At 38.4% G+C, this 24,237-nt stretch overlaps 1 long non-coding RNA gene across 2 annotated transcripts in view; it reads right to left on the reverse strand.

Moving 5' to 3' along the window:
• Nucleotides 1-24,237, reverse strand: part of LOC141569653 (uncharacterized) — a 106,891-nt gene that overhangs the window by 50,324 nt on the left and 32,330 nt on the right. The window contains exon 4 of one of the 2 annotated variants that reach the window (XR_012493365.1): nucleotides 10,558-10,740. The exons of the other annotated variant lie outside the window; for it this stretch is intronic. This is a non-coding gene — a long non-coding RNA (uncharacterized LOC141569653). Of the gene's footprint in view, nucleotides 1-10,557; nucleotides 10,741-24,237 lie in introns of those variants that run through there. 2 annotated transcript variants of the gene reach the window in all.

Genomic DNA, 24,237 nt, shown 5'->3' on the forward strand with positions numbered 1-24,237 from the left:
TCCTCCATTATGCCCCAAGCCTGAACTCACACTGTCAGCAGGCACTCAGTGCTGAGAAACAGCCAGGAGATTCCCTGTAGCTCTGGCTCAGGAAGCAGGAAAGAGAACTCCTAATGCTCAGAGAGTGGGGTAATATCACCCATTTTCCCCCTTCTTTCTGTTCTCTCAGGCCACAGCCCCTAAATGGCAAGACAGTCTGAAGGACCAAAATTCTGAGGGAGGGGAACCTACCCTTGGGCTCAGTGGAGCTGTGGTCCCAAGAGCATGGGGCCCAAACCCACCATTTTTTTCAGTCTCTCTGTTCTCCAGTTGTTTTGGCCCCAGGGATGTGGACATAGTTATGGAAGTACAGGGCAGAGCAGAGTAATCTCAAGCCTTCTGGCTAAATGACCAAAAAAGAGAAGCCCCATGGAATTGCAAAGTGTTGGAGATCATGGGGTCTGGGGTTTGGTGGCGGGGGGAGGAGTAGGGGAGAAGACTTGGGAAAGAGATTACCACAAAATACTTATGGACTCCCAGGCTCACGCACAAGCTTTGCATGTGTGGATCTCATCCTAAACAGATTGCTGAAGACTTTGGAAACTGAACTGTCTGTGCTCCAGAAGGGTCACTGGGGGGTGGCACACACCAGACACATGCAAACAGCCTTGAAAGTTTTGGAAAACTGAACTGACATTGGGCCCACAGCTCACAAATTGTGGGTTAGAACGTGCTCTCTGAACCTAACCAAGTCCACTGCTAAAACAACTATCAACATTCTTCGTGGGATTTAAACAAGATACAAAGTCTCATAAGATAATATTCAATATGTCCTGGATAAAATCCTAAATTACTCAGCATGGGAAAAGATAATCAACAGACGCCAGTGCTGAGATGGCATAGATGTTTCAACTATTTGAAAAACTTTCAAGCAGCTATTATAATGCTCCAGCAACCAATCATGAGCAATCTTGAAACCCATGGAAAAATAGAAAATCTGAGGAAAGATATCAAAGCTATAACAATTAGAAATTTTAAAAATGAAACACTGTATTTTGCCGTGTATGAGGTTGGACAATTAAGTTTGCAGACTCATCCTAGAAAAAGTGCTACATACCTCATTGGTGAATATCATTACGGTCACATTCAAAGTATTCCCCTTGGGAAGCTATGCACTGACACCAGTGCTTAGCCCACCCTTCAAAGAACTTTTGGAACTCTTTTTCTGGAATGGCCATCAGAACTGTCATCGTGTTATCCTTAATGTCCTGAATGTCATCAAACTGTCTTCCTTTCAATATTTCCTTTACCTTTGGTTACAGAAAGAAGTCATTGTGGGCCAGACCAGGTAAGTAGGGAGGGTGTTCCAATATAGTTATTTGTTTACTGGCTAAAAACTCCCTCACAGACAGTGTCCTGTGAGCTGGTACATTGTCTGAGCTGGTGCATTGTCATGATTCAAGAGCCATGAATTGTTGGCAAAAGATACACAGAAACAAATGACAATGAAAATACATCCTACCAAAATTTTTGGGATACAGCGAAAGCAGTTTTAAGAGGGAAATTTATATTACAGGCCTATCTCAAAAAACTATCTGCTCGGTAATTAAGGCTGAAACCACGGTGTTCAGCCTTCTCTCAGTTTTGCTCCGAGGTCTCTGCCTTGAGCGTTATTTTTAGCCGTGTTATATGCTGTCCCCTTAGCCCTGTGGGTCATAAACACAGCCCTAGCAGTCCGAGTTCTTCCCTCTCCCACAGTTGCAGTAGTTCCGGGATGCAGCGAGCTCACAGCCCTGGGCTAGGTCTGTGTCCTGAGCCCGCGCGGCTCCGGCTCCGCACTTCTCCCTTCCCTCCTCCCCGCCCGCACGATTTGCCCACCTTTAGGTTTATTCAGTAGTGGGCCTCTTCGTCTTGCCTGTCTGCTGTGCAGGGAGTCCTTTGTGGAGTTATAGTTGTTTGATTAGTTGTAAATTGCAGAAGAGATTTACAACAGCTCACCTCACACCATCATTTTGATGATGTCTCAGAATATATTTAAATACGAGATTCAATTGGTTGGTGGTATTTTCTACTATTTCTGTATATTACTGAGAGGAGTCTCAAAATTCAAAGTATAACTTGGAAAAATCCTAAATAAATAACCTCATGTTATACCTTAAACTAGAAAAAAAAGAACAAGTGAAACCCAAGGTCAGCAGAAGAAAGGAAGTAACAAAAATTAGAGCACAACTAAATGAAATAGAGAACAAAAAGACAATAGAAAAAATTAGTATGATGAAGAGCTGGTTCTTTGAAAAGATTAACAAAATTGACAAACCCTTGACTAGACTCACTAAGATAACAAGAGAGAAGACACTAATAAACAAAATCAAAAATGAAAACGGGGAACTTATCACGGATGCCACAGAAATACAAAGGATCATCCAAGAATACTATGAAGGACTATATGCCACCAAATTCAATAACCTAGAAGAAATGGACAAGTTCTTAGAAACATATAGCCTTCCAAGGCTGAACCATGAAGAACTGGAAAATCTAAACAGACCGATCACCAGTAAGGAAATTGAATCAGTCATCCAAAACCTTCCCAAAAGCAAAAGTCCGGGACCAGATGGCTTCACTAGTGAATTCTACCAAACCTTCAAAGAGGATCTAATACCAATCCTGCTCAAACTCTTCCAAAAATTGAAGAAGAGACAGTACTCCTAACTCATTTTATGAGGCCAACATTACCCTGATACCAAAACCTGGTAAGGACAACACACAAAAAAGAAAACTACAGACCAATATCTCTGATGAATACAGATGCAAAAATCCTAAACAAAATTCTAGCAAATCGAATACAACAATGCATTAAAAAGATTATTCATCACGACCAAGTGGGGTTCATCCCCGGGGCACAAGGATGGTTCAACATCCACAAATCCATCAATGTGATATATCACATAAACAAAATAAAGGACAAAAATCATATGAATATATCAGTTGATGCAGAAAAAGCATTTGACAAGATACAACATCCATTTATGATTAAAACACTTAATAAAACAGGTATAGAAGGAAAATACCTTCACATAATAAAGGCCATATATGACAAACCCTCAGCTAATCTCAATTAATGGTGAAAAACTGAAGCCCTTTGCTCTAAGTTCAGGAACACGACAGGGCTGTCCTATCATCTCTGCTTTTCAACATAGTGTTGGAAGTTCCTGCCATAGCAATCACGCAAGATATAAAAGGCATCCAAATTGGGAATGAAGAAGTTAAATTGTCACTCTATGCAGATGACATGATGCTATATATAGAAAACCCTAAAGACTCCACCAAAAAGCTATTAGAAACAATCAACAAAGACAGTAAAGTTGCTGGCTACAAAATCAACGTACAAAAGTTCATTGCATTCCTATATACTAACAATGAAACCTCAGAAAAATACAAAAAAAAAAAAAACTCCTTTTGCAATTATAGCAAAAACAATAAAGTACCTAGGAATAATATTAACCAAGGATGTGAAAGACCTATATGATGAAAACTAAGACATTTTTGAAAGAAATTGAAGAAGACACAAAGAAATGGAAAGACATTCCGTGCTTATGGATTGGAAGAATCCACATAGTTAAAATGGCCATATTACCCAAAGCAATATACAGATTTAATGCAATCCCCATCAAATCCCAATGACATTTTTTAAATAAATGGAGCAATAAATCAGCAGATTTGTTTCCAACCACAAAAGACCCCGAATAGCCAAAGCGATCTTAAGAAAAAAGAGCAATACTGGTGGTATCACACTCCCTGACTTTAGCTTGTACTACAGGGCTACAATAATCAAAACAGCATGGTACTGGCAGAAAAACAGACACATAGACCAATGGAATAGAATTGAGAACCCAGAAATAAAACCACATAAATATGGACAGATAATTTTGACAAAGAAGCAAAAACATACAATGGAGGAAAGACAGCCTCTTCAATAAATGGTGCTGGGAGAATTGGATAGCCACGTGCAAAAGAATGAAACTGGACTGCTATCTGTCACCATGTACCAAAATTAATTCAAAATGGATCAAAGACTTAAGCATAAGACCTGACACAATAAACTGCATAGAAGAAAACATAGGTACTAAACTTATGGACCTTGGGTTCAAAGAGCATTTTATGAATTTGACTCCAAAGGCAAGGGAAGTAAAAGCTAAAATAAATGAATGGGACTATATGAAACTTAAAAGCTTCTGCACAGCAAAAGAAACCATCGACAAAATAAAGAGGCAACCAACTGAATGGGAGAAGATTTTTGCAAACAGTGCCTCCGATAAGGGGCTAATATCCAAAATATACAAGGAACTCATGCAACTCAACAACAAAGAAACAAACAACCCAATTGGAAAATGGGCAGAGGACCTGAAGAGACATTTCTCCAAAGAGGACATACAAATGGCAAATAGACATATGAAAAAATGCTCAACATCACTAATCATCAGAGAAATGCAAATAAAAACCACAATGAGATATCACCTCACCCCAGTCAGAATGGCTATCATCAACAAGACAAATAGTAACAAGTGTTGGAGAAGCTGTGGAGAAAAAGGAACCCTCATACACTGTTGGTGGGAATGCAGACTGGTGCAGCCGTTATGGAAGGCAGTGTGGAGGTTCCTCAAAAACTTATGAATAGAATTACCATATGACCCAGCAATCCCTCTCCTGGGTATCTACCCAAAAAATCTGAAAACATTTATCCATAAAGATATGTGTGCTCCAATGTTCATTGCAGCTTTGTTTACGGTGGCCAAGACATAGAAACAACCAAAGTGTCCTTCGATAGATGAACCGATAAAGAAGTTGTGGTATATATACACAATGGAATACTATTCGGCGGTAAGAAAAGATGATATAGGAACATTTGTGACAACATGGATGGATCTTGAGTATAATGCTAAGCGAAATAAGTCAGACAGAAAAAGCAGAGAACCATATGATTTCACTGATATGTGGTATATAAACCAAAAACAAAAGAACAAGACAAACAAATGAGAAACAAAATCTCATAGACACAGACAATAGTTTGGTGGTTACCAGAGGGTAAGGGGGGTGGGGGGTGGGAGATGAGGGTATGGGGAATCAAATATATGGTGATGGAAGGAGAACTGACTCTGGGTGGTGAACACACAATGGGATTTATAGATGATGTAATACAGAATTGTACACCTGAAATCTATGTAATTTTCTAACAATTGTCACCCCAATAAATTTAAAAAAATAATTCTAAACTAATGCAGAATATGAATTCTTTTAAAGTATACACAAAACATCCAAGATAAACCATACTCTGATAACTTTAACAAATTTAGAAGAATTGAAATACCACAAAGTATGTCTTCAAATCATAATAAAATTAAACTAAAAATCAGTAAGTAAAATTTCCTAGTACTTGGAAATTGTACAACATACTTCTAAATAATGTATGAAATATGATATAAAGTCTGATTCAAAGAGAAAGCCTCACGTGAAAAACATTTGAATTGAACAAAATCAAAATACAACATATCAACATATGTGTTATGCAGTTAAAATGGTGCTTATAGGGAAATTTATAACATTAAAGGTTCATATTGGAAAAAAAGTCTCCAATAATCTAAGCTTCCAACCTGCGGAAACTAGAAAATGAAGAACAAAACACTCCCAAAGCAAGAAGGAAAGCTATGACAAAGGGTAGAAATTGAAAGCGAAAGGGAAAAAATGGCAACAAAAGCTGGTTCTTTGAAAATATCAGTTAAGTGTTAAGCCTCTAGGCAAGACTGACAAATGAAAAAAAAAACCACCACTTATTAATATCAGGAATGAAGGGGGGGTATCACAGATCACACATACATTAAAAGCATAAGGGAATATTATGAACAATTATATATACATATTTGACTAATATTACTAATATTTCTGGAGGATTTTTTTAAATCGATATTCATGAGGGATATTGGTCTGTAGTTTTCATTTTCTTTTGCCATCTTTGGTATCAAAGTAATCCTGGCCTTATAAAAATAAGTTGTGAAATTTTCCCTCTACTTATGAAAGAGGCTGCTTTAAAATGGGTGTTAGTTCTTCAGTACATGTTTGTTAAAATTTATCAGCTAAACCATGGGTCTGGAGATTTCATTTTCAGGTTTTTTACTATGAATCCAGTTTTATTAATAATTACAGGACTATTCGGATTATCAATTTCATCGGAGGTGGTAGGATGTAGTTTTTTTGCTTTTGGTTTTTTTTAGGAATTGGTGTTAAATTCATGTTGAATTCTCAAGTTTGATTCCCCCCTGGATTACAGAAGAGGTTTTATACAAGATTTTCCAGGTTTTCTCCAATCTTCTTGACAAGAATCAGATAATGGTAGGGAGAGGAAGAAAGGACGAGGTTCAGGGGGGCTCAGGGGAGGGTAGAGATTAATTTCAGGCTCCTAGCTTCTGAGAGATTGGCCTGTCACATACCAATATAGTTATTACAGTCATTCATATCCCTATTACCTGGCAGGGGCAGAGGATTTGAAATGTTATTCTATAAAGTAGCTGGAAAATATGGGGCTGGAGGTGGGGCGAGGTTGACAGGTAGGTGTGGGGGTTGTAGTCAGGTCTAAGTGTAAAGCTGGCCAAGGAAAGCCACAGGGTCTCCACCTAAACTCCCACTAGCAACTTTCCTCCATCTTACAGGCAAGCAAATACTGGGGGCATAGGTTTACTGCTGACATGTCTTCTGCCCACACATAATGAGCAGTCTTTTTAATTCTTTTATTATTTTGAAGAGAATTCAGCTTCTACAGAAAAAAATTTGGAAAATACTGCCCTCAGATGTCCCAAAGGAGGTGACTCTGGTTCTGGCATACGCTCCTTGGGAAGGCAATGGGCCATCCATTCCCAGCCTAGGGGCACTTCCATGGAGTCACCCTGGTTTTGGAAACAAAGTTATGGCATCCAACTGACTGGCTGCAATTCTTCCTCCATTTAGTTAGACACAAATGAGACTCATAAAGCTGAAAGCGACCTCATGAATCTCCCTGCCAAGGCCCTTATCTCACAGATGAGGAGACTGTGGTCTAACTGGGGGAAAAGACTAACCCCAAGGGTGCATACCTTGAGGCAAAACTGGGATCGGAGCCCAGTTCCAGGGTCCCAGCACAATGCTCTCTACAAACAAAACAAGTATTGACTGGACAGGTACTATGTATGTGAGGCAATGTGACGACAGGTTCTGTCGTCGTGAAATTTTAACTTCAGTGGGGAATACAGACATTAAAGAATTACACAAATAACTAAAAGTGGAAATGAGTGTTAAGTTACTAAGAAGAAATGCAAGGAATCTAAATACATTGCCTTAAATCTTCCCAAGTACCACAGTGTACTACTAGTTCCAGTCATAGTAATCCCAATAGAAAAATTTCACCTTGGAAAACTGGGGAATTTCGATGATTGAGTGAAATTTCATGTTAAGTCTGCAACCCAGAGATTGCTTTTGTTGTACATCTGAAGCACAATTTTAGAAAGGTACATGGAGGAGAATGTCACGTTAGTATACTACGGAGTTACACAAAAAAGACAGACATTTAAAGTCACGATTCTAGCCATGGGCACTTTGCTTTGTTGGACCAAGACCAGGATGAAGGAGCCAGTATGAAGTGACTCAAGCCAAGCATGATGCCAATACTTTAGGGGAGATAGCCCTGGAGCCACGAAGACCCTGAAAGTGGCTCCAGCAACCAGCATGACTCTTCAGAGAGCAGGGGCTCTATGAGTAAACCAGGTAGTTCTACAGAGCAAGGAATGAATAAATCTAGTATTCTATGTTTCCACATCTCAATAGTGAAGAAAGGACATGATGAAACATGCACAAATAAGGCTCCTAGTTTTACCTCAGAAACTGACAAATAAAACACTTTCAATGGGAAACTTCTACGAAAATTTGACAAAGTTATTCTTTCGGGAGACATTTCCTCCACAACTGGTACTCTCATGATGGAAGCATTTAATGTGTCTGATTTTCCCCTACACTTTCAAGGGATAAATACAATCATGCAATTTGAGACTGGAGGTGAAAGTGGTCATCATTTAAGCTATGCAAACGGCAAGTTACCACATGGGAGAGTTTAATAAACCAAACTCCAGTCTGTAGCCCATGAACTGATACCATGTTTCCCCGAAAATAAGACCAGGTCTCATTAATTTTTGCTTCAATAGATGCATTAGGGCTTATGTTCAGGGGATATAATCCTGAAACTGATGCTAGGGCTTATTTTCCAGTTAGGTCTTATTCTGCTGGGGAGACATGGTAGGAAGTCAGGCTCTTTTAACCATAACAATCAACAAAAGAAAAAGTAGGTACACGTATAAGATTCTGTGTGAAGAACAGAGCCTTTTGGAAGGAAAAAAAAGTAAAGTCACCTACCAAGTGGCTGAGATAACTGCTAGAAGAAACGTTCCCAGAAGCTTTCTAAACTACATTGTTAATAAGTGGGGTAAACTGAACAAATAATTTGAGACAGAAAAGCAGAAGTAATTATCAGAAGCTGTCACCATAGAGGTTAGGATTCAGAACACAATAGTACCAAACTGGTAACAGACCACCTGCCTGGGCTCATGGCTTGTGTGAGAACAGAACCAGGAGTGCAGTTTCCAGGCTCTCACCCTCACGTGGAAAAGTACTCACTCGGGTAGTAAATGTCATCAACTGTGATTGGGTGGCCATCAGCTGTGGCTAGTTGCCCGTCAGCTGTAACCAGTGAGCCATTGGCCACTAATATAACTGCCATGGCTACGCTAGCAGCAAATGGGGGTTGCTAAGAAGATGGTGGCTAAGCTAGCAAGAGCGGATTGCAGTTAGCACGGCGGATTGCCGCTAGCAAGTGGGGTTGGTTGGCAGAGAGAAGTGGACAGCAGGTTGTGGATAGTGTGGCTCCTGCTTCCTGTGTCTCCAACCCAGCCACCAGCGAGACTATAGTGGTGTGACTCTCCTATCCATGGCTCTGTAGGTGTTCCTTTTTGGCCTCACCTTAGGTGGGCAGCAGGAGCTGAGACCCCGCCTGACATCCTGCATGACAGCTTGTTATTTCAAAACCTCTGAAGGTACTTATATTTGTTAAAGGTAGAGCATTTAAGATTTTAAAAATGTTTATTTATACCAACCAACTCTGATGGGACAGAAATAATTCAGTACCACAACAGATACAGTCTAAAGTAGCGGGTATTACAAAGGCTTAATGAAATCTCCCTCCTTGAAAATTATTAATGGAATGGTTTGGTTCACATTTCCCCCACACCTTCAAGAGCTGGCTAAGTAACTTCACAAGTACACTGTCAAGTTCAGAAACTCTGTGAGTCAGTGGGAAAAGGACAATGATCAATCCAGGGCTCTGTGTTTCAATGCCTTAATAGTAAAGAAGGGACAATATGAAATATGCACAGATAAAGCTTCTAGTTTTATCTCAGCACTTGATAAAATACTTGTTTTCATATATGTTCACTGCTGTATCCAGAGCACCTCGTACAGAGCCTGGCAACTAGTGGGAGGCCAAAAATGCTTTTTGAATAAATGCATAATCTCAGACAAAACACTAAAAATACATGCCCTGAAAAATCACTATCTTGTTATCCATACTGATATGCAAATAAGAAAGGAAATATCAAAGCAAACATCCATTTTATTATTTTTCCTTGGTATGGTTTGGTGAAATCAGACATGTGAGAATAATGCATACCTTCTATTGTTTACTAGTTATGTGACCTTGGGCAAATGACTTGAATGCCTCTCTTAAGTATCTATGGCCTCATATCTAAAATAAGGCCAATAATTTCTTCCTCGGTGTCACAGTAAGGATTAAATGTGGCAACACTGTTTCAGAGCCTGGTACACAACAGGTGTTCAACAAATGAAAAAACCCATGACAATTTGAGAAAACCTCTCCTGTTCTCCTTTGACTTCAAATATGGATCCCAAGTAGAGGTTTCTGTCATCCATGTCACTTTTTGCATTTCTTCCCAAACAAATGAGTCCTTCCACTAAATTACAGCAAGAATTCTCTACCCGGGCTTCTGACTGGAATCCCAGAGGAGCTTTCCAGCAAGGCATCTTGCTCACCGACTCTCCAGTGGTGGGTGGGCACACAAAGCTACCTGGTGGGTTCCTCCACCTGGCCTTGAGCCCTCGGGCCCTGACCCTCCAGAAGCCAGGTACTTGAGGACAAAAAGGAAGCAGTCAGGACACAGAGAGCATGATGCTTCAGAGGTGAGTGAAAGGCAGGCACAGCATAGAGTACCAGGAAAGAATGGCCAGCCCGAATTAGGAGCACATGACTTCTTCCTCAGAGAAGCATCCTTAATTTAACCAGCAACTGAAAGGCCGTTTGGAAATAACTTTCATAAACTGTGATTTGACAGAAACTGAGTGAATATATACCTAAGCTTTCCAAAAAAATAGGTCTGAAATTGGCTGGTTAATTTGGCCTAAACTGTAACATATGGATAGATCTAAATGTTACTGAAAGCCTCCATTTTGAAAACACCACATGTATTTTTTTCAATGTAAGTTTAACATTTTTTTTTAATCTTAAGTGCTGTAATCAGAAAGTCAATACTCACCGAAAGCTGAGCAAAAATATTTCTCTTCAAGAGGGCACCAATCAAGTAGAAGTTGTTCATTTTCCTAGATAAGCCATATGCTGCTTTAGTCCTTTCTATAACCTCAAGGATGTTGCAACCTTTCGGGACTCAGTTTCTCCATCTGTTTAAAAAAGCAGAGAGACGGGTTAGCTAGATGGCTCAGCTGGTTAGAGCACGAGCTCTGAACGACAGAGCTGCCCATTAGATTCCCACTTGGGCCAGTGAGCTGCGCCCTCCACAACTAGATTGAAGACAACAAGTTGACACTGATTTTCCAGAGGGGCTGCAGGATGGCTCAATTGGTTAGAGCACAAGCTCTCAACAGGTTGCCGGTTCAATTCCCACATGGGATGGTGGGCTGCACCCCCTGCAACCAAAGATTGAAAATGGCAACTGGGCTTGGAGCTGAGCTGCACCCTCCACAACTAGATTGAAGGATGACTTGGAGCTGATGGGCCCTGGAGAAACACACTGTTCCCTAATATTCCCCCAATAAAATTAAAACAAAAAAAGCAGAGGGATGGAAGTAGCTAATTCTAAAACACTATGCTTCTCTTTCTGAACACAGAAATCACTCTTACTACCCTGTAGGCCAGATATTTTATTACCAAATATGCATGTGTTTTAATATGTGGTTCCTGAGAAGGGTAAGAGGGACAAGGGTTTAAAAAATAACACAGGTTGGGGCGTCCGAATAGCTCAGTTGGTTAGAGCACGGTGCTCTTAACAAGATTGCCAGTTAGATCCCCATGTGGGACACTGTGAGCTGTGCCCTCCACAATTAGATTGAAACAACTACTTGACTTGGATCTGATGGGTCCTGGAAAACACCCTTAAATAAATAAATAAAAGTTTTAAAAAATATAACACAAGTTAATGCAGACTTAAAGGAAAATTTTCTAGACGCCATAGTTCACCCCAAACAGGACAGATCACATTTCTTCCCTCTTCTTTTAATCAAATTTCTGACACTCCATTTCCCAGACAACCTCTCTAATGTTGGCCAAGGCCTGTCTTAATATCTTAAGTAGATTTTAATATTTTAAATATTACATATTTTTAATATGTAATATGTAATTTTAATATTTTAAAATTACAGGCTGGGAACTCTCTTGCTAAGTATGTGGTTGTTACAATCACATAAGATGAGCACAGTATTGAGTCTGTAGCTTGCTCGGGACCCACTGCTGCATGCTAATCTAACACCCTTGCTTAGACCACAGGTAGGAATGCAAGATGTCCACAAAGAAAATCCAAGGCTTAAAAGAGTACGCCGGGGATGGCCAAGTTAGCTCAGTTGGTTAGAGCATGGTGCTGGTAGCACCAAGGTTGCTGGTTCGATCCCTGCATGGGGATCGCCCTGCAGAAAGGAAAGAGGAAAGGAAAGAGGAAAGGAAAGAGGAAAGGAAAGAGGAAAGGAAAGAGGAAAGGAAAGAGGAAAGGAAAGAGGAAAGGAAAGGAAAGGAAAGGAAAGGAAAGGAAAGGAAAGGAAAGGAAAGGAAAGGAAAGGAAAGGAAAGGAAGGAGAGTGCTCTGATTTAGCACTGATGGATGTATCACAAATATTTTTGTGATATAAGCAAATTATAAAAACCTCAAATTATAATCAAGTTATTAACATGACAGCAAAGGCTTCATTTTGTAACATTCTCAAATAATAATGGAGGCAGTCATGAAAACAGTATATAACCAAGACCAGCCTATTTCAAAAGCATCGGGTATTTAGAGTACAAGAAGAAAAATGTATATTTCATAAATTCCAACACAGAAAAATCTTAGTATTCACTAAACACTGCACAGACTTTCGTGGGCCTTAAAACTGATGCTACATGCTCTGGGAACCCAATGTAGTTATAGAATATTCAGTATTTATTAAGCACTAAGAACTGTACAGAGTAGATAAACAGAGAGACCACTCACTCACAGTGCATAAGGATTAAAAAAGGACAGAACAATGACCAGCCTAGTAACAGTTTCAGTCATTAAAACAGGCTTGTTCTATAACTACTTGAAATGTTCTTGGTTTGCAATGATAAAAGTCAATATTTTAAAACTGAGGAACTATTACTGTAGCAAAAAGTTGAAACACCTACGCTGAGTCAATGAAATAAAATTAGGAATAAGCGGATTTGTACTAACATAAAATGTAACTGCAAAGTGAAACTCTATCTCAGTATTTCTAAGGTGAGCATGAACCCCTCTTTTCTCACTCCAATTCATTTCTTTGGACCTCAACACTACGCATAAAAAATGCCTAACTTCTACCATTTTGAAGGAGCTCTTCTAAAAGCACAAAGAAATTTTTAATTTTAAACAACTGCAAGGAAAAGAACCAATAAATGTTTTCCATGTACTCTGAGAGGAAATATGCAAAGGGAACCAAAAATATTAAAAATGCTTTAACTAGCGGAGTACAGCATTAGGAATAGAGACAGTGGAAATGTAGCTGTATGTGACGTCAGAGGGGTAGTAGATTAGGGGTGGGGGTTATCACTTTGTGAGGGACATAAATGATAAATGTCTAACTATGACATTGTTTTGTATACCTGAAACTAATAAAAAATGCTTTAACTGGTCAAAATATGATCATGAAAAAGTCACAACCATACTAAACATTACTATAAATTTCTTAACGTAAAAATTATTTAAGGGTCCAATCTCGAATGAACATATATTTTTACAAGCATATAGGTGAACAAAGTATTTCTCTCATTTACTTCAGAATGTGTTCACATAGCTCTTAAGTTCACAAGATGTAATATGATGTAGTACATTGCGTAAATTGATTAATTTGGAAAGCCTCTTTTCATTCATAGGCCTGAAAAATGCTTGTCCCCTATGTTCCAGGAGACCATACTTATAATTCATTTTTATAAGATTTACATTGTGTACTTTACATGTCTTTAGACACTAGCAGGGCCAGCCCCTGTGTGGGTAGCAACTGAGCAAACAGCAAAATGCTCAGTTGCACAAATGCTCACAGGCCTAAAATAATAAGTCCTTGGCCTTGGGTTATTATCTCCCCAAGGCTTTGGTTAAGTTTCATGTTTTATACCTGGCAGCCACAAATATATGAGTAAATATTACACACTGAATATTTTTTGTCAGCAAAGAAAGCACCAGTTGAAAGGAAACTCTCCCCCACCCTCCGTGGCCCAGCTAGCAGTTGGGATGCCTGGGCTCAAGGAAATGAAAGGAGAGGAGGGGTTCCTAATACTAGGTGAGAAACTTGAGTGATTTCTCTAGTTCCCTAAGTTGCCTTAAAGGCAAGGCAATTCTATTTTATGTTCGTTTTAACTCAAAAAACTTTACCTAACGTACATAACTAAAGATAGAAATTAAATGTGCTGAGAAAAAAAATATATAGAAGGCTCAATTACGCAATTCACAGAAAAGTAACACAGTATCTTCTAGTCAAGAGAAAAGCATTCTGGGAAAGCAGACACACTAGCTTCCCAATGTCCTACAACCTCTGCACCATGGTTACTTTATTATAGGTGCTGGCATGTTAAAGCCATAGCACATCCATCCTTCCCTCATGCCAACATCAACCTGATGATGAGTTTTCCGAATAAGGTGTCTATGTTGGCTGAGGGAGGATCTCTCGGCATCATTGCTCTTTGTTCAGAAGGCAGTTTCATTTCATATACCATTACCACATTGGAGTTGATTTGGCAAAGATGGTTGTGGAGCAGCACCAAAGGAAAATGTTATTATATCCTCTGTGGAAATTCCAGGCCTTTCTGGTGCTTTTGGGTACACAAGAGTTCATTGTGGTCATTATATTCAAGGGATAAACTCACAGTGAAAAAGGCAATATTCTGAGTAATAAAGCCATAAACCAATAAAAGAAGCCTCAAACTGTGTTCTCCCATTTGTTATTCTCATATTTCATATTTGTATATCACCTTCTAATTTTAATCATTCTTCAAACCATTATATTAATTGGGGGCAAAAAATTGATATTGTTCAGGGACCGAAAATCAGTTGTATTTTTAAAAATACCTTATAATAGAAATATTTGTTTCAATATACAAAGCAGCAAAAAGTTAGTTTTGAACTCTTGGAATAGAAGATCAAACTACTACTTTAAAATACTAGGTATAACATATATGGTGATGGAAGTAGAACTGACTCTGGGTGGTGAACACAAAATGTAATATAAAAAACTAGGTAAATATATGATATTTAAATGTGACAAATAATTTGAGAACATTTGAAAGCATTTAAGATACTGACTTATAAAGAACAAAAAGTTTGATTTATTAGACAGTATAATCTTAGAAGATTTCTTTCATGTTAAAATTTATTACTGTCATAATAAAAATTGTTGGCAAAATGAGGCTTACTTTTCAATTGCTGTGTAATTTGTCAGCCTTTTTTCTACCTGCCAGTGTGCATGAAACTGCTGTTCAAGTTAAAGCAAAATATAAAACTCCCCTATAGCTCAATTTCCTTTTAAGTAAAATGAGAAAATTGTCAAAGATTAGTTCCTACCTCTCACTACTTTTCAGAATAAGTAAAACCTATAAAGCACTTTACAAATATAAAAAAGCTATTTTTAAAGATTTGGGGGGAATAAACTATATAAGCAGGACAAATAATTCTACAGCAAATTATTTTATAACTACCTTTTAATTTTCTAAGTGTCCTATATTATCAAATGCATTTTACAACAGCCACAATCCCTAGAGAAATATTATTTTTTTTATTAAATTTATTGGGGTGACAATTGTTAGTAAAATTACATAGATTTCAGGAGAAATATTTTTTAATAAACATTCTTTAAACTGAAGAACTATCTCAGATTGAAGACCAAAGGAGACATGATGACTGACTAAAAGCACTGTGGGATCCTGGATAGGATCCTGGAACAGAAAAAGGACATTAAGTAGAAAAACTGGTGAAATCCAGATAAAGTCTGTAGCTTAGTTAGTATTTCTGTACCACTGTTCATTTCCTGGTCTCGATAAACGTACCAATGTACCACTGTTAATGCTAGATTGAGGAAGCTGGGTAATGGGTACATGGTAACTCTGTATCCTATTTTTGCAACTCTTCTGCAAATGTAAGATCAGTTCAAACTAAACAAGTAAAAAACCCACTCTTTGAGAAATAAATTTGTTAGCTGTCTTATTAAGAACCTGAATCTTCTAAAATAGTTTTTAGTACAATACACAAGATTTGATTCCACTAGTGAATTGATTCCACTAGATGGCACCCTATTGTCTTCACACACCTCTTTTCACCTTTCATCCTGCACATGAACACTAAGTTTTTCTTGAGCTTATTTTACAGCTCCGTTGGACACCATCTCTTTATATAATAGATTCTATGCTTTGACTCTCATTGCATAAAATAATGTTTGCTTTATTTCCTTGAAACGTCTTCTTCCAGGATTCAAGCTTCATTATCTTTCCAAAATTTTAAGACAAGGTTTATAAATTCAGTCATTCAATACATCTATCGAGCCCTTACTTTGTGCGCCATCATCTCTACAGTCCAAGGAATCCATTGTCTTCAGTGGTGACCATTAAAAATTCCCCACCCTCCTGCACACTTGAAAAAAACTGCTTAAGATCCAGAGGAGTAACTTTGAGCAAGGAGTAAAGAAATGCTTTCCTCTTTGTTTTCATGATTCACACTCAACACCTCAAGACCTTTACTGCTCAAATGAAAAGGTTAGTTATTCAATAACTTCTAGATTCCTCTTTTTATGTCAAAGCTAAAAACCCAAGTTCCTTTTTAAGTTAAAGCCAAATAGCTAAGAGTCTATCAGTTCCTGTACGGTTTGGCTTCTGCACACCCACCTTATTTATCTGTGGCAGCATTTCCTGGTCCATTCAATAACCTCCTTGTAAAACATTCCTGTCATCCATGCTGCTCCACTTGCCACAGCTCTCTGCTGAGAAGTTCTAATAAACCCAAGACAACGAGTTCCATTCCATTCTGAAGTTTCATTTTAGGAATGATACTTCAAACATTGCTAATGTTAATTTTTTAAAAAAGGATTAAACCCATTTGGGGTTGTTTATATGTCAAAATGAATATAGCCATGCTGTATACTAACTTATTTCCAAGTTCTAAACTTAGTTAAGACTGGAAAACATTCAATCTCTGAATTTTACAGAATAAGCATTTAATGTACTTCAGAATGAACTGGAAACAGTGATTCTACGTAAGAGAGAAAATACTTAAAACACTTGGCCCTGGCCAAAACCAAAAGATATAAAAACAGGAGATACTCTCAATTTGCATTAAAGTGTCATGCAAAAGGCCTGAGGCAATTCTTAAATAAAATGTTCATAAAAATCTCTGCATTCATTTCTCATTCTCATATACCAACAAAACCTATAAAGAATAGAACATAATCAAATTGGGTCTTAAAAAGTACTCCCTTTTAAATACAATTTGCTCCAATTGTGAAAGCAAAATTTTTACATGAAAATTTCCCTAAATACAACACAAAGTTCTACAGTATGCTTTTTCTGGTGTTCTAAACTTCATCTAAACTTACCACCAGTTTTGATGGAACTGTTATGTGACTCTGCTCTGAGTGCCTCTAACTCTAAAAAATGAGGTAAAGGGGATCAAATATATGGTGATGGAAGGAGAACTGACTCTGGGTGGTGAACACACAATGGGATTTATAGATGATGTAATACAGAATTGTACACCTGAAATCTATGTAATTTTAGTAACAATTGTCACCCCAATAAACTTTAATTAAAAAAGTAAAATAAAATAAAAAATTGGTCTGTTAAATTTAAGACAAAATTACTTAAATTATCTCCAACTTTAAATGCAAAGATACTTTTTTATTGAAGAAATTAAACTGAGGGAAACAATATATGCTTTAACAAAAATTAATTCATTATTTCTAAACCATTAGATTTCTTTTAAAAAGCAAAACTCCTCAACTTGCATATATAGACTCATAAATAAATCCCATTCAATTAATTGTTCAAAGACTTTTATATAGTATCTTCACCAAGGAAACCTGAAGCTTGGTCCTTTCTACTCATGACATTCAAATTCACACACTTTGAGATAATTTTCTTATTTATCAGGCTAAAAGGGGAAAAATATTTATCCAAAGCCTTACCCAAATGAATAGAATGAGATTATCTTCCATATATATGTAGAATATTATTTATATTCCATATAAATTTTACACTCACACACACACATAGTGACCTAAGTCTATGGAAATCCCAAACAACAAAAAAAAAAACAACTTAGAAAAAAAAAATGGTAAAATAAGCTCATTTCAAGATTTTAGCTAAAAATTAAACATCCAGTCATCTTAGGTTTATCTGAGTTTGATATGTTTTTAAGAAAAAAATCATTAATCACATCAAAATGTCTAACACACAGCTAGATGAATCCATCTTTAATGCATGATTCATGATCTTATTTCTTTAACCGAATGATTAAGTACCTGCTACACGCTAGGTACTGGGTTAAGTGGGTGCTGGTATTACAATTAATAACTCACATGGTGTCCTTGTCCTTATGGAGTTTAAGTCTAATGGGGACTAAGACACCAGTCAATAATATCAACAAAACTAAGACAGTATGATAGAAAATGACAGTAAATCCCCTTATCTGGTCCAGGGTCAAATGGTATTAGAAAATACCATTCAAGGAAACTAAATTAACATTTAAAAGTAGTTTCAACAAGGATGAAAACCCAAAATTTTCTGATTAACACTCAGATTAAGTTGAACATTCCACAACAGACTTTTCAGTCTTGTCACATTTTGGTCAGTTGTATTTTTGCAATTTATAACACAATCTTTCATTTAAAAGAAGATAGCATCTAGGTTTTTGAAAAGGATTGTTGGTCAGTTCTTATACTTTTATACCATGATTAGAAAAAAACTAAGAAAATAAATTCAAACAAACCTTTTGCTTCCAGTTCATAGACATCACCACCAACAGTTTTTAAAATCAATTGATTGTTCTTGCTTACCACTGGACACTTGTGGCATTTCTTCAATGCAAAACCACAAGCAAGTTCATCTGCCAAGAATTCCCCCCGGGGAAGCAAGTGGAAGAGGAGGACCTACTTGAAAGAACTTTAAGTTCCCCAAGATGATTCCTTTAGATAAAGGAGAAATAACTTGGTGGGGGTGAACTGAACTACCAGATTTCCCAGAGGGAATCCTCACTTGCGACCAACTCATCTGCCTTTTGTATTATAGCAAACTTTAAATAGCTCTCCTTACTTATATAAATAGCTCTCCTTCTTACTTATATCCTTTCTAAATTCACTATTGTTACTCATTTATGAGTTCACTGGTATTACTCAGCACAAGTCAGTTAGTCACTATATTTTTTAAACCACAAACTAACCCCCTCCCCCGGGTTTTCTTCTCCCTTTGGTATTTTGCAACACTCAAGAATATGAGTAACTATGCACTAGAAATGCTGCTCCGCCTTTTTTGTTTGTGGTTTAAACAGTGACCATATCCCCACCCCATTAATAAAATGAGTCCAATCCTTCATGGTCACATTTCTTCCTGAGAAAAGGTGACACTTGCCATTTACACCTTGGGATTAAAATTTTATTCCACATGTTATTTGATCATCATTTCTCACAAATTTATTTAGAAACAACTTACACAAATTCTTTGTTCAAACAATAAATCAGTAAATGGACACCATTCTTTCTTTTGACATAAAGGCACTACTAGTACAGTATGCTTTCTGTTAATCACAGGTGAGGAACGGAAAATAATCCAGGAAACTACAGACTGTGCTGGCTTTTCAAAATTGTCAATTAAAACCAGCCATAAGCACCCCAATTTATCTTTTCAACCTATCTACCAAGACTTCCTCAAATCTGCCATGAATTCACGCTGGAGCGAAGGAAAAAGCATCTGTGGCTGTGAGCAATCCACAGGGATCTTGAAAACCCTGTTGTCTTCCTCTCTCCATCCACACCCAAGCACCTCAAAGCAGGTACACCTCCAGAAACCTTCCCTAATGACCGTAGCTCTTAGCCGCTTCCTGCTCTGTGAACTCATACTACATTTACCACCCTAATCTTTCCTGACCTATCACACACTTACATCTCTTCCCAAGTAAACAGTATGCTCCTAGAGATTCTATCCTTAAGGTCCTGGCATTTGGGTGCACGCACTAAATATCTACAAAACCAAATCTCCATTTCCCTCCTTTTAAAGAGGGGACATCACAAAGACCCAGAGCAAATTCCTGTCCTACCTGAGTTTGGGATTTGTTTTTCATCATTCAAGCAAAGTAGGCAGAGTAGTGGTGTATAGACAATTAAAACAAATAATGGAAGTAAGGATCCCCCAGTAAAACAATAATAAATAAAAACTCAACATCTGCACCTCCTCATTTTCCTAATGAGCATGACAAATGTGCCCTTCATAATACTAAAGTAATCTGCAACTTCATAGGGACCTTTAATTCCACACGAACACACACCATCATGAACTGCATGGAATTGTCAATTTGGACTTTATAGAAAGGCTACACTGAACTGAGGGTGTTTGTTAGGAAATATTGTGACTGGACTGTTTCTCCTTGAATTTCTTAAGAAGAGGAAAGAGAGAAGAAAGCAGCTGCCAAAATGCTAATAACAAAAGCTAGAAGTCACTTTTCAGCTCTCCCTTCACTTTTGGATCCTAAACAAAATTTTCACTAATCAATTGCTTTAGTTTTTTCTTTCTCACGTGTGTGGGGAAGGGGCCGGGGTGGTCAAAGAACAAACTGCATGTTATGGTGAACATAGCATAATCTTTCCAATATGCTCATAATATGCAACCATTCCCAACTACTTTAAAAACTGCACTTTCTGGGGCCGGCCCGGTGGCTCAGGCGGTTAGAGCTCCATTCTCCTAACTCCAAAGGCTTCCGGTTCGATTCCCACATGGGCCGGAACCACAAGGTGGGCTCTCAACCACAAGGTTGCCAGTTCAATTCCTCGAATCCTGCAAGGGATGGTGGGCTCCGCCCCCTGCAACTAAGACTGAACACAGCACCTTGAACTGAGCTGCCAGCTGTGCTCCTGGATGGCTCAGTTGGTTGGAGTGCGTCCTCTCAAACACAAGGTTGCCAGTTCGACTCCTGCAAGGGATGGTGGGCTGTGCCCCCTGCAACTAGCAATGGCAACTGGACCTGAAGCTGAGCTGCGCCCTCCACAACTAAGACTGAAAGGACAGTAACTTGACTTGGAAACAAAAAAAGTCCTGGAAGTACACACTGTTCCCCAATAAAGTCCTGTTACCTTTCCCCAATAAAAAAAAACAACTGCACTTTCTAAATAATTTACAAAAATTATTTGACTAGCAAAAAGCTTGGTTTTCTAAAAAAAGAAAAAAAATTGTTTTTGTAAAATGATAGAATATACAGCAACTCTATACTTAGGATTTGTGTTTCATTTTATGTAAATTTTACCTAAAAATTGAAACAACTACTTAAATTAATATTGCAGAAGCGTCAGAAAATAAGATGGGTTAAAGGACAACTAGATGAATAACTAGATGGTTAGATATTTGATAAAGCAAGTATCTTAAAATGCTAGGTGGTATGCATGTGTGTATTCACTCTAAAAATTCTTTCAACTTTGCTGTAGAGTTGGAGATTTTCATTAAAAATGTTAGGGAACAAAAATCAACAGTGTAAACTTATTTTTTAATACATACACATAAGAAATGACTTACTGGGGCAGCTGGATGGCTCAGTTCGTTAGAGCGTGAGCTCTGAACAACAGGGCTGCTGGTTCAATTCCCACATGGGCCAGTGAGCCGGGCCTTCCACAACTAGATTGAAGACGAGCTGCCACTGAGCTTCTGGAGGGGCGGACGGATGGCTCAGTTGGTTAGAGTGCGAGCTCTCAACAACAAGGTTGCCTGTTCAATTTCCGCATGGGATGGTGGGCTGCGCCCTCTGCAACTAAAGATTGAAAATGGCAACTGGACTTGGGGATGAGCTGCGCCCTCCACAACTAGATTGAAGGACAACGACTTGGAGCTGATGGGCCCTGGAGAAACGCACAGTTCCCCAATATTCTCCCAATAAAATTTATTTTAAAAAAAGATTACAAGTAACTTTATTTAAAAAAAAAATGACTTTTTAAAAAAATCTTTTAAAATATTTCTTCTTGCCTCCAAATATTGGCATGCACAAAGCAGAATGTCCATCTGTCTCCTAAAGTAGATCCCTCAGTGTGGGGGACAGCTCTGTCAGGGCCCTCACCTGACTCAAGCCTGAGAATCAGCTGACTGCTCCACCACTTGGCAGGAGCTGTGTGTGTACCTCCTCCACAGCATTCTGTCACAGGAGACAGGACAAAACCAGCTGTCACTGCTACAGAGCTGCTCCCCTGCTCCTTAGCCCTTCCTGTTCAACCCATTCTTAGACTATCACTGAAGTGGGCTGGGACCTCCAGGGAGCCACATTTCAAGCACACAGCATTTCCCCCAGACACTGTTTCTCTGTAAGTCTCTGGGCATTTCCCTAAGCTTTTCTCCTTCCCTCACACATCCAGCAGCACCCTGCTTGGCTGTCCTAGGAGAAAAATCAAAGAAGCAGAGAAAGACAACGCACTCCCACATTCCCGAGCCCAGGCATTTTCAGTGATAGGGTAGAGACCACACACTCTGTGTGCAGGTCCAGCAACCTGCAGTGGAAAAGAAAAGAGGGGCTCCCACCCTCTGTTGCTCTTCATCCTTATCCAAGAATAATAAAAGAGACATCAATGGGGAACGGCTCATTCTCAAAGCTCATACCTGCCAAGACAGAAAACTGCTGACACTGCAGCATCTGTTTAGGACAGGGACTCCCACCACTATCCAAATCAGGCCTCCCCATCTGCCTCAGCATTTTGTTCAGGGCAAGAACTAAAGTCAAGAAAAAGTGAAAGCAATACTACATGATTCAGTCTCCCAAACCATGTGTTCTTTCAAGTTAACCTTTGTCATCTGGTTCTCTGGCAACAACATTTAGATTAACTCCAGACCAACAGAGCTTATTGTTGGTGTGATTTGGTTTTATCCAGAACTGCTTCAACTCTGAGTTGGGGCTGGAATCCACACTGAAGATGATCTGTGAGGAAAATCCAGAGTCCAATGAGGAAACCTATTACTATAACCCTATAACAACTCCCTTCCCACCTTGTCCTTTTTCCCTTATCTCTTCCCTCTAGAGGTTCGAGTGAAGCACAGACAGCTTGAGGAGAAAATGCCACTGTTTGTCATGCTCTCTGGCAAGCACTTAAATGCATGACTCAGTCTGTGCAGGCGGGATGATTCCGGCAGCTTGAGTGTCCTGCCTCCCAGGCACACTGTCTCCTAAGGGACAGTCTGAGGAACTGCAATTCTAAGAGAGGTGTGTTTGTGGGGATGTGTGGGGATGGGGGGTTTTTAGGGGTAGTGTGAACCTAAACCACTTCTTATACTAGAATTTCAGTTGAGGAATTTCTAAGTTTTGCAAGTATAAGTCTGAAATATCACCAACAAAAACTCTATTTTTGTAGCATACATGTCTCAGATTTTTCTATGTTCTTTGTCGTTTGGTTACTCTAACTCCCAAAAAAAGCTTTCATAAGAACACTAGATAAAAAGACACACTACATTCACATATGAATGAGTAAAGAAAATGTGGTATATACATACAATGCAATATTATTCAGCTTTAAAAAGAAGGAAATCCTGTCACATGCTACAACGTGTATGAACATTGAAGGAGTTACGCTACGAGAAATAAGCCAGTCACAAAAAGACAAATACCCCATGATTCCATTTACACAGGTATCTAAAGTAGTCGAACTGCTAGAAACAAAGAATGGTGGTTGCCAGAGGCTGGGTGTGGGGAGAAGAGGGAAATGTAAAATGGCTCTAGTCTTTCAGTTTTGCAAGATCAAAATGTTCTAGAGATCTGTTACACAATGATATGAATATAGTTAACAAAATTGGACAGTACATTTAAAAATGGTGAAAAATTGTAAATTTTATGTTATGTGGTTTTTCACCATAATTAAAATACACATTGCCTTCACTCTGTATTTTGGATACTCTGAATCTCCAATTCAACATTTTGCAATTTTTAAAAAACTGTAATTTTTCTTATTGAAAATGAAAACCTTCAAATTAAATTGCTTTGAAGAATCAAGATTAAAAAGCATTTGAAACCATTGCTTGTGACAAATTTTGTCATTTTAAGCATGCATGATATTTTCATAGCAGGAAGGATCTCGACATTCTTCTTAAATGGTATGTGTGGTATGCTGAATTGGCTTCTAAATCAAATTAGGCTGCTGATATGTAGCCTTTTAGCAAGAAAAGAACATACCACAAGACAGTCTTAGAGACTGAACACTGTGGCTATTATAACAAAGGCAGCAAAATAAATAATTCATGCGTAGATGGAGTGTACAAGCATTACCAGCAACTGGGACTTCATGAATGGTTCCCGCACTGGCTCCCCCTCTACCAAAACTCCCTTTCCTCTTTCATTGCTCTAAACACTGATCCATCATCCATTCCTCTGAAATGTAAAAGTTACTGTAGGAGGCTCTTAAATTGACAGAGCAAAAAGTCAGGGAAAACTTTTATTTGCCCAGCCTTCCTTTCAGAAAAGGTTAA

Source organism: Rhinolophus sinicus, chromosome X, assembly GCF_036562045.2.
Source record: "Rhinolophus sinicus isolate RSC01 chromosome X, ASM3656204v1, whole genome shotgun sequence".
NCBI lineage: Eukaryota > Metazoa > Chordata > Mammalia > Chiroptera > Rhinolophidae > Rhinolophus > Rhinolophus sinicus.